The sequence below is a fragment of the Vitis riparia genome, chromosome 14 (genome assembly GCF_004353265.1).
Source record: "Vitis riparia cultivar Riparia Gloire de Montpellier isolate 1030 chromosome 14, EGFV_Vit.rip_1.0, whole genome shotgun sequence".
NCBI lineage: Eukaryota > Viridiplantae > Streptophyta > Magnoliopsida > Vitales > Vitaceae > Vitis > Vitis riparia.
This window is the reverse complement of record NC_048444.1, coordinates 4,340,767-4,352,998: the sequence shown is the minus strand read 5'-3', so window position 1 is coordinate 4,352,998 and position 12,232 is coordinate 4,340,767.

Genomic DNA, 12,232 nt, shown 5'->3' with positions numbered 1-12,232 from the left:
CGGCTTCACTCTCTCTCCACAATCTCCAAAACCACCTCAGAATATTCCATCACACGCGTCATATGCTGGTTGCTCCTCCAAAAAGGTCACTACTAGCCCCTCCTGCATGCACGTGCTGCTTAAACTTCTCAAAAGTGGTCCAAATGTTGTTTAAAATACCTCATAGCTATAGACCAAAAATGAGGGTTTACAATGACATATTTCGTTTTTGAAAAATTCACAAATATTATTTTCGATAATTTTTAGATATCGATCCTTTTAAGCCTAACAGCCTATATAAACCCTCTCTTTTCCCATTTTAGGGTTTAATGTTTTGATATAATCAACCCAATTTGCCTTAACATTCCTAAACTCTCAACAAAGATTCATCGCTTTAAATTATGGGTTGTTGGAATGACATGCATCTCTTCAGAGGTTAAGGCAAATCCAATAGAGCATTGGAGATTTTGTGTTCCAAACGTAGATCAAGGTATAAGCTTTGGAAAGTAAGTCTTTAGGGTAAAACTGTCAAATAAATCCATGTATCTTAAATGAGCTTTTAAAAATAATTTACTTTTTATTTAGAAGAGTTAATATTAATGAAATGAGTTTGAAGTAGTATATCTAAACATCATGTGACTATTCTCTTTAAAAACATTTATAATAATAAAACTATTAATAAAAACATTACGAGTAAAATTGGTTTAATTTTTTTTTTTTTTTCCTACACGCTCTTTCTCCGCTTGTCCACTAAGATAGCTAAATGGAAGAGGGTCAATGTCCACTACTGACTTGGGGTGAATGCTAAGGACCGCAGCTTAAGATAATTAATCTTTAATTGTTCAAACTTATGTTCAACTTTTACGTAACTTACCAACTGGTCTTAGGGTCTAAAATTCCAATATGAACAAAGGTACCACAAAGGTTTCTTTTCATTCTTGGAGGAGAAAACAAAGTCTAATAATTTATCATGACATTCCATTTCCTGTCTAGACTATAAGTACCCTTGTGGACTAAATCATAGGATATGGAAAAAACTAGGTCTTGCTGCAATTTAAGTCTTTTACTTTAAAGGCTTAAAAAATAATGCTCATCCTAGCATACTTATATCTCTCTGATAAAATTGTTGAGATGATACTATTCCCTTGTCCATGAGTAAATTAAATGGTCCAATTACTATCTCAAACAATTATTTATAGGAAGGAACTCTTTTTTGAAGAGTGCCTTAAATTTTCAATTGATATATAATCCATGTTGTAACCAACATTATGGACAAAAAATATCATTATAATAATAAAGTTCTTTATAAAGTAAGAAAAATTATTATAATTATTTTTATAAATATTTTAGATCAAGAGGGAAAAGATTGTGATAAGATGGAGATGATTTTGTAATAATTATACATGGTAGATAGAGGTATGGGAAAGAGTTCGAGACACTTGGTGGATTGAGGGTTTGCAGTTCAAAGTATAAATATAAGGAATAGGAAAACATAAGATGTTTCAAAACTTGTTTTTGGTTTTTGGTTTTTTGTTTTTCTATTCTCTAAAATATTCAGTATGATATACTCCAATGATTTTCTATCATCCATTGATGCAAAAAGATTAGTTGAATTACATAAAAATATGACATACCTTTGTGTGTAGATTATTTTATCCTTTTGGTTTTACACTAACATACTAGCATTAAAGTAGAATCACGCTAAAACCTCATGTATTTTTATATGTGAATTTTTATTTTTATTTTGTGTATTATATTAATATGTTGAGATCAATGATGAAAATATCGGTTTTTGCAAATATATCAATAACTTGATTTTATAAATATATTGAGATATATAAAAAATATCGGCGATAATATATTGAAATCGGTGGATATTTTAATACAAAATATAGGTGAGAAAAAATTAACAAAAACTAAAAAAGAAATGATTTTTTTTTATGTAAAAAAGCATATGCTCTCCACGTGACCAAGCGCAAAATGATCAATTTCAATCCTTACATTATAATTTGTTTAAAATTACTCATTCACCCCCCTCCGTATGTTACTCTACTAGACAATAATTTTGCACACTTAATCCAAACTACTCAAATATCTCATTTTCTTAAAATAAACTTCAAAATCCGTATTTACTACTCTAACATTACTATAGTCACTGCTCCTTTTTGTCCTATTCCTTCACCTTCATGCTACATCTTCATAAGAAAGGGTCTTAGCTTCTCACGGTTTTTTATTCCACTCACAAATTCCATAAGAGAATAGGAAATCTATGCATTATTGAAAAGAAAAGAGCAAAAAGTTGATAATGTATGCATGTGTAACAAAGAGTATCAATTTGAGAGATGGCCTCTGATGGCCAAGAGAAGATCATGATATCAAGTAGTTGGAGATTGAAAGTGATTGAAAGAGTTTCATACTAGTGAAAATAAAGAGTCCTAAATAAATAATCCTAGTGGCATGCAAAATATTTATGAACTTAATTATTCTTTCAACAAGATGATACATAAGCATTTTGCTAGATTGTCACATTTCCCTCTTATTCAATAGCACATTTTGGCTATAAGTATAAGAATTTTGTTAAATGGGAATATGGAGTAAAATAAGTCAATCGGTTAGAATAGCAAATGAAGATATGAAAAGGATGTTTTATTTAATTTTATTTGAATTATTAAACTAGTGTCTTTTTTCTAAACCAAAAGAGGGGCAAGACTTTAGCAAATGAAAAGGATGGTTTATTTAATTTTATTTGAATTATTAAACTAGTGTCTTTTTTCTAAACCAAAAGAGGGGCAAGACTTTAGCAAATGTTCCTAAACCAAGTCCGTCAGCTCCTGATGCCTAAAGTCTAAAATTTTCTTCCTTTTAGAATTAATGACATTTTCACATGCACATTCTAGTAAAGTTTTAATGTCCACATCTGGACCTATTAAAGCAAATGTTCATACTTTAGCGTGTCAAAGAGGGTACACTACAAAACAAAGAAGACAAGACATTTTCATTAAGGACAGGAAGGCTACTCCGTTCAATTTTACCATTGTGGCTGCCAACAACCCCTACCTGCAGTCGGGCTGTCGTAGTTTGTCATTTGACTAGATCATAAGTCATAAAGTGTATAGAGAAGCTAACATTTATCACTGATTAAGAGATAAAATTCTTAGGAGAAAATGAAATTTACTGATTCTTTTAGGGGTACTATGCCTAAGCACAACTCATATCTGAATGGTGTAAGATCCACTTTCTTTAGCTTCATCAATTTCTGTTTACTTTTTTATACCAGACCAGCACATGTATTTCATATTATCTACAACATTATGTAATTTTAATATCTAGATTTATATGATTTTAAGGTTGGGAACTTAATAATGTTATTACTATTGTTGCAGATAATTTTTGGGAATAGGTGGAGACAACTTTTAGGAGAAATAGACTTTTGGGATCGGAGCATGTTGGAGGAATTGATGTTGCATTGGCTCCATCCAGTTTTGGCCAAGCAAATACACAGGTAGACAAAATTTCTACTCTAGAAAAACCTTCTTAATTGATTGCTTAGGACTGTCTTTATTCTATCTTATTTATCAATCATCATTAAATCATAATTCATTTCAGCATCTGAGGGACCTCAAATCCTTGAGAATGTACAATTCTCTTTTTGATACAATTAATTGCTGGAATTGTTGAGGCTGGAGACTCTGGCTTTATTTGCCTCTTGTTTGGACACCCAAGTTCCGTGTTCCTTTTTGTGTTCCTGCATCACACAGGACACATCGGCAGCTCACTAACATAAGATGCCTGGCACCCAGAGGCAATACATTCTTAATTTTTTCTGTTCTTTTTAGAAGACATATAATCCATCTTGTAGCTGGGGGTATCATCTTGAATGAACACTGGCATCATTCTGTAGTTGTTTAGAACATCTAGTACTATGTAACTCTGCATATTTGAAGGCACTGAACCTATGGCATAGTTTCTGATGAAGAATTGTTTGCTTTTCTTTATTCTTCAATAGAAGAGTATCTTGTAATTCAGTTAAGGAACCAATTATATGTTTCACACTTGGTCGGGAAGGAAGAAAGATTAAGTTCAACCAATACAAATGATCACCTATGGTGCTTCTGTTGCACCTTATGGGCATAACCTCCAGATCATGTGAGAACCAACTGTAAACTGACATATTAGTGGGCATCAAGTTTGTCTCCTAAAGTACTAAGAGAGCTTTGAACATGTTTTCAGTTGTAGACTGTCCATGAAATTTTCTCTTGGGAACTTCTTGGATTAGTTAAATGCCTTGATTATTCGATGATTTCCTGGTTTGTTATCCTAGCATAGGCATATAACAATTTCCAGAAGAAAGAATCTATTTCACTGCGTTTAGGGTAAAGGGGAATATGTACTAGAAATTTGAATTTATGCCATAGACGTGCATAAAATTGCATTAAACAATTTAAACTTTATCAGGCATACTTGGTTCTTAATGGAAAATAACTACCTGATTGACTTGAGCAACTTAAAGTGAATACGACATGTTAGTTCTGATGTATGCCATGATATGCACATTACATTCATTCCTTTGTTTGCTTATTAACTATTATAAATGATGTTTGGCTATGATTGCAGCATCGAGCGAGGTTTTGACTGTGTTCAAAAGGGGCCCAGGAGCAGGTCTCAAGAAAAAGAAGTCAGGAAAGAGGAAGAAGAAACCCTTGTGAGGAATAATTTAGTTACTGATGTGGCGTTGGAGTTGAAAAATGATCAATGGGAAACCCTTCTTCAGCTTTAACAAGGTGTGCTCTTAGTACAATTCCATCCAGTTCAGCTGACCCACCGGTGGTTCCACCCCTTCATCTACAACTGGGAAACCATTGTGCGTGTTGTTTTCTCATGACATCTACAATGCGGGCTACCTTTTCCACTCCACGAAGGATAACTACTTGTGGCTTGGCATCTGCAAGCTCCCCAGCAGTTAAATTTCGCATCCATGGCTCAGGATTCGCATCCAAGAAAGGCAGGCCTTTGAGGTGCAGTATTATCTCATAAATGCTTGGGTTGATGCAGTCACCAACACTTTTGGCTATTAGGAGGACAATCATTGTTATGTGTAGAAAGAGGAGATTGCTTGTGAGTTCAAGGAATATGACAGAGAGGAAACAGTCATCCTCATTGAACCAGCCATCAGGGAGGCTGCGCCATGAAATGCATAAAGCCCTAGCTCAATTTTTGTGTAGGAGCACAATGCAATACCAAGAATGCATGGGCATGCTTTCACCAAACTCCAGAGGAATTGGGCCAGAAAAGAAATTGCCATATAAACATAAAGCCCTTGTATGTATGTTTTGTTCTCTTTTAACTCTTACAGAAATCTTTACGTAAGTTTTGATACCGCTTATTATGCAAGTTTTAATCCCAACCATGGTTTGAAATTTTACCAATATTTCGGCAAAATATCGGAGATTAGTGACTGTTGAAGCAAGAAATGGCATGGAAACTTGGAACGAGAGAGAAATTTTGGAAAAATTTGTCGTGTATTGTCGAAAAATCGCCAATTTATCAGCTTGAACCGAAATAATCGTTGAAGCAAATGAAGCCAGCCTTGCCGTGTCAAAAAATCGCCAAAATCTAGCCGAAAAATGACGATTTTCTGCCCAAAAAAATCGACAATATATCTACATGCTTCCTTTCCTCCAATCAAGGTTGAAATGAAAGAATCTTGATCCATGGCCAAGATCACACGTGTTTTTTAAATCTGATCCAAATGGTTAAATGTTTTATCTAAGGCCTAGATTAAATCCAATGATTAAAATTTCGGGATATTTGGTTCAAATAATACCTAAAGAGTGGGCAGAATTTTTTTAATTATTTTTAAATTTATATTTCATTTTTAAGTATTTTTCATATTTACACATTAACTCTATTTTAAAAAATTACAATCACTTCACTTTTAATTTTATTTAATTTTGAACATTTTTATTTTAAAATATTAAAAATATAAACTTATTTAGAAATTACTAAAACATTAAAAAAAAAAAAAAGTTCTAACATTTTATAAATATATAATTTTAAATTGAAATTAATTTGAGTAGATAAATTATTAATATAATTTTTAATAATTTTAATTATTTAAATAAATTAATGCCCATAAAAAATAATTGTCATAAAAAATTTTTAATAAAATTTTATAAATTAAATCTCAAATAAAATATTTTATATAAATCTTAGAAATGATTTAATGTTTTTTTTTTGTGAAACAAATGAATATAAATATATTAAAGGAATTTACCATAATTTTTTTCTAAAAAAAATTACTAATATTATTAGAATTTTTAATATAGACTTTTTTGGATAAAATTTAAATTTTTTGAAAGTAGTAATCCAAATTAAAGTCAAATTAGAAAAATTTTTAAATGGATTTAATTCACTTTACCCCCTAACCTATAGCGTGTTTTGCACATTGACCCCTTGAGTTATTTTTTATTTTATAGAAAGACATGTGCTTTTCACATGATCGAGGGCAAAATGGTCAATTTATAAAACCCTAACTAGTTTACCCTCCTCTTCCTTCATTCTTCTTCTTTTCTCTTCACTCTTTCTCTCTCCTCCCCCAATCAATGATTGCATCTCTTGAAATTTCAGCCTTGAAACATAACTATGGTAAGTATTCAGATATGAGCTTTGAGGAAGGACGTGATGAAAACAACAAAAACCCCAAATTTCAAACCCAGATTCCATTTTATTCAAACCAATAGCTCCTGCAATTCAACATAATCGGGTTTATGGCTATAAGGAGTTGAAAATCCAACTATAATGTCAAAGCTCCAAACCCTTTAAAAGATAGAATTAAAAAAGGGAAAGAAACACTTCAATTTGGTATGATTACTGATCACAACCAAAGATCCAAAAAAACCAAGATTTTTGAAAAAACCAAAATCAAGAATTTGGAAGACTCACATCACACAATTCTACAAATTTTTTGACAAAAATCGTAGCGAAACCAAAACTTTTCCTTGGTGGATATCTTTTTATAGGTGAAAAATAGATGTCCAAATGCTTATCTAGCATAAACCACAGTGGAAATAGGAATGAGAGAGAAAAAGTGGAGAGAAGAAGAAGAAGAACGAAGGAAGAGAAGATTGGTTAGGGTTTTAATCAAAAGGACATGTGATCATGAAATCTATGGTGCCGTAGTAAATCCTTAAGTGGAATTTGACATATATATATATATATATATATATATATATATATATATATATATATATATATATATATATATATATGCTCTTTTTAAGGTAGAGTATGTCATTTGATCACATAATAAGTAGGATTTGTAACTCAAGGTTGAAGAGACAATCTTGATAGGTGATAGCACTACTTTATTAGATTACGGATACCAGTTCATGAGAAGTCTGCATGCAATGAATAGTAGGTCACAGATCCTAAACTTTGTCTCATTGTTATTTACATAGGATACTAGAGTGCAATTGATTCTCTTTAGTGGAATGTTGAATAAACTTTATAATTGAATTCTGAGGGAGTCGATACTCCTATGGGTCCCAATGGTCTCCGCTTTGAACTCATATACCATGATGACACAATATATGAGAGTTGAATTGTCTCTAAGTTCACTTTTGTGCATATGGGCGTTTTGGTAATTATATAAGGTTGCACAAGGGATAATGAACAAGGTCTTTGAATTGGGCTAATTGGTTAATTAGATGACCTTGTGTGGTTAATTAATCAATTAGATTTGGACTCGATTAAGTAACCCAAGCCTTAATAGGCTTAAGTCACTTAAACCTAGTAGGAGAACCTTATAAATACCCTCTTAGAGAATAAGGTTTCACTTTTTTGGTGAGATTCATTTTTCACCTCTAAAGATAGAGAAAGAGTGAGTCATAACTTTCTCCCTTCCAAAGCCCACACTTTGTAGTATCAAGTCGTAGTTCGAATCATTAGGTAAAAGATCTTGGGTGTACGAGGCCTTCAGGCATCTTCACTACTATAAATTAATATAGGAACATCCAAATCTATGTATGAGTACTACATCTCAAAATCTTTATTCTAATATGGTTTTTATAGCTATATGTTTTTATTGCGATAGATTTAGAGAAGCCTAAGATACTTTGCATGCACCCTACGAGATCCAAGGTATGAGAATGAAGCAATCTAGGGTTCCCAACACATGTTTTGTCACATCATAGGACTAGGTGATCATCAAGACTCAATTGGTGCTCTTACTCCCAATCTTTAGATCCCATGAGAACCAAAGCCCTTACACTCATGTTAAGGATGTTGAAGAGATTTGCTTGACCTTCTAGGAAGCACATTTGTCTCTAGACATGCTATAGATGAAGTTTTTCCCACCCACTTTGAAGGATCAAGCGAAATATCAAAAAATCAAAAAGTAAAAAATTAGGATGTAACATGTAATGACTAAAATATTGGTTTTTACAGAAATATCAGTAGTTAAATGTTATAGTTATATCAATATATATTGAAAAATTTTGATGAAAATTTTGACAAAAAATATTGAAAAAGCAACTAAAAAAATGAAAGAAACAATATATATATATATATATATATATATATATATATATATACACATATGAATATATCTAATTTGGATGTATTCAATGATAAAAAAAAAAAAAAAAAAACAATGATGATATATGTATGATCTTTTAAATTTTATTTGTAAATTTATATTTCTCATAGATTTAATTAATATGTAAAAAATGTAAAAAAAAAAATCTTTAACAAAATTTTGATAATGATTTTTATATTTTTAACTATCGGTTAAATAGAATTTAAAGATAATATCATTAACATTAATTTATTTATTAAAATTTTATTTTAATATTAATCATGCATTATCTCAAAAAGCAAAAAATTAAATGTGCCTTATGAACAACACATATAACTAAGAGAATACGTACAAGAGAAGGGATCCATTGGTCACTACTTTTGCTAATATCTATCGAAGGAAATTTTCTTTTCTCTTTACAATCCAAAATAACATTCACTTCTATGTCATAAAAATAAAAGGGAAAAAAAAAATTACCTATTGAAAGAAAAAAGAATTGTTGTATTTGTTGGTTTTCAATATGGAATTTTATTTGCCCTTAACCAACCTAGCACAATTTCACAAGTTCAGTATGATCCTAGATTATGGTATCTTAGAAAGTTTTTGTAATTTCATATCTAAGAACTACTCAATCCCACTTTGTTGCACTTATTTTATTTTCCTTCTTTTATCTTATTCATTTTAGATTTTTTTTTTTTTAACCTTTGTATTATTGCTTTGTTTTGTACATATTTGTTTTAAGTTTTTCTTTGGGTTACCCAAAAATTTATAAATGATTGAGCTACATTCATTTTTAAAAAATAGGATTTCTTGAGGTAGGCTTTGGAGGTACATTCTATTTATTCACACATGGCTATCTATAGCCCGGTACATCGAAATATTTTGTTATATTCTTATTTCTTCTTGTTAGAATGAGTTTGGTGATTTCAATTCTTGTATTTGGATGCATTTGGAAATATAATGTTAGAATGATTATTTGTTTATGTTTCAATTTTAGGCAACAATGATAATAAAATTGGAAAGGAAATATATTGACAATAATATGACTACAGATACAACCTCTATAAAATAATATGCTAGGGATCAAGAGAAATTATTATCTTAATGGGATTATTAATTTATCAATAAATGAATAATTAATTAATATATCTTTAGATACAATATTATGTTTCTACTTTATAGTACTTATAAATCCAAAAACAATAGATATAATCAAAAGTTAATATATAAAAGTCTAAAATACTTTAAAAAAAAGAAGTGATAATTATTAATTATAGAAGATAAAAAGTCTCTTAAAAGAAATAGACATAGTATTAAAATTTAATGCCCTAAAAGATAAAAGAAAGTTTCAACTATGCAATGATTCCGAAAAAGAGTTGAATTGAGAAAAATAGAAGTTGTAAAATGTTTCTCAATATTGTATTATAATTTTTATTTGTTATTTTTTAATGTACTTCATCCATTATTAATTCATATTTCCTTGGGCCTTTCTGAATTTTTAAAAAAAATTATTATTTTATGCAATTAACGATGTTATTAATTTAGTACATTAGCCTGATTGGGGACCAAAAGATTTTATCATTTAAATGAGGTTCTACATAGTTTAAAATAATTCTTTATTTTCATTTAAAAAAACATATATATATATTTGGGGGTTTTTTTAAAGTAAGTGATAAAAGTTTGTTTCAATGTGTGATTTAAAAATAATGTTCTATTTTAAAAACATAAAATTATTTTTATTTATTTTTAACAAAATAAATCAATTATGCTCTTATGGGGATTTTAATATCCATTTTTTATAATATTTATAAAAAATATAATTTATGATTTTATTATAATATTACTATTCATATTGTATTAAAAATTATTTTTTAATCTATTTGTAATTATTTTTTATTTTTAATAAAACTTGAATTAAGTTTAGTTTATATTATATAAATTCCTTTTACAATTTTATTTTTACAAAATCAGAATAAAAATTTATTTTTAAAAATAAATGAATTAAAATCTTACTTGTAAGTGAAAATTCATTTTCACTATAATCAAATTTTATTTCATTTCCATCGTCACTCTTGAATTATTCAAATACGAGAAAAGATGAAAAAAATGATTGAGATGTCCATTTAAAGAAGCCGCCGGTAGGCTGCAGCCTTGCCGAGGTCGATACCCATACCTCCCAAGTCAAGGTACTTCAAAGAAAAAAAAAAGGCCTGACAGCCATTCCAGGCCATTCTCTTTGGTCCAAAAGAGTACGTTGATCAAGGTTGCACTAGTTTGAAAGGCTTGCAGTATTTGGAGGGATAATACCACCAAAGGATGCTTCAGAGAGATTGAGACATCTCAACTACCTTAGTGATCCAATGAATCTTGGAATTCCCATTCCTTCAAAATTATTCATATCTGAGGACTCGATGATTCAGATATTTCAAATAAGGAATTGTAGTTGGCGTTTTGGCATTGTGAGCATCGAGGCTAAGATGGTCCGGAACCATTTCCTAGAGCATATATAGAGCTGAAATCCCTGTGGCTGTCCTGACTGGAAAGTTCAGGTATGTAGGGATTATGTCATAAAATTTTCTCCTCTTCTACAAGATACAATGTGAACCGACTAGATAAGCCTACTAGGATGGGGGACCAAGCGACAGGTCATGTCTTTGTATTAAAAGTACATTAGACTTTGTGGGTCATGCTTCTAGCGTACCAAACACGGGTAGATCCCCGATTCATTGTAAGAATCTGAATTTTCTACGCAGAGCTTGGACCACCAACAGTTGTGGCCTCAGATGGGTAGCTTTCGGTCAGCCTAGATCCGGCCTTCAGCCCCACCTATGACCCTCCGTCCAAGTTGGTTTCCACAGTGGGTCCTTATTCGTAGGGTTGTATTTCTTGTTGGTGGGTCAGGTCAAAATTTAGATATTCGCATAACTCAATTCAAACCCAATGTAAATAATAATTATGTTAAAAATATAAATTTAGAGAAGGTTGCTTGTTCAAGTGTAATCTTCAAATCTATATGTTGTACATTTTATTTTGAAAAGGAATTATCTTATTTAATTAGTGATTTATTGATAGTACACATATTTAAATTTGATATTAAGTTTTGAGGTTATCAGAAGTGATTTGGAGAGGTTAATCATTAATCACTTTCCTTCCAAATATATGTCAATAGAAAAATTGAAATATATCAAATTATTTTTTGATATAAAGATTAAATAATTTTTTCCTATTATCAAAATATTAAATAATTTAAAAGTATATAAATTTCTAACTAATTTTAATTATATTTGATCTTTTTCATAAAAAAACATTTTTCTTTATTATTTTTTTTCTTAATACTTTCCAATACCAAACATAACCTAAAAGTACTTCAAGTTTTACACGTTTTGTTGAGTTTGGTAGTGAGTATTATTAAAAGATACTACTGGTGAAAGATAATTCCTTTGAAAATCCTAATTATGTAAAAAAAATATATATTAAATTTGAATTTTTAAAAAAATTGGATTCTTATTTTATGATTTTCTTTAAGAGCATGTATGAAAACATATTTTCTCATACCGAAAAGAGTCAGCAGATGGACCATGCATGATTCTAACAGCCGAGTTTCCATGAGCATGACCAGTAAGATGCATTAACTGTTTGTGGACACCATTAAGACTTCCCCATAGTTGTAGGCTACAG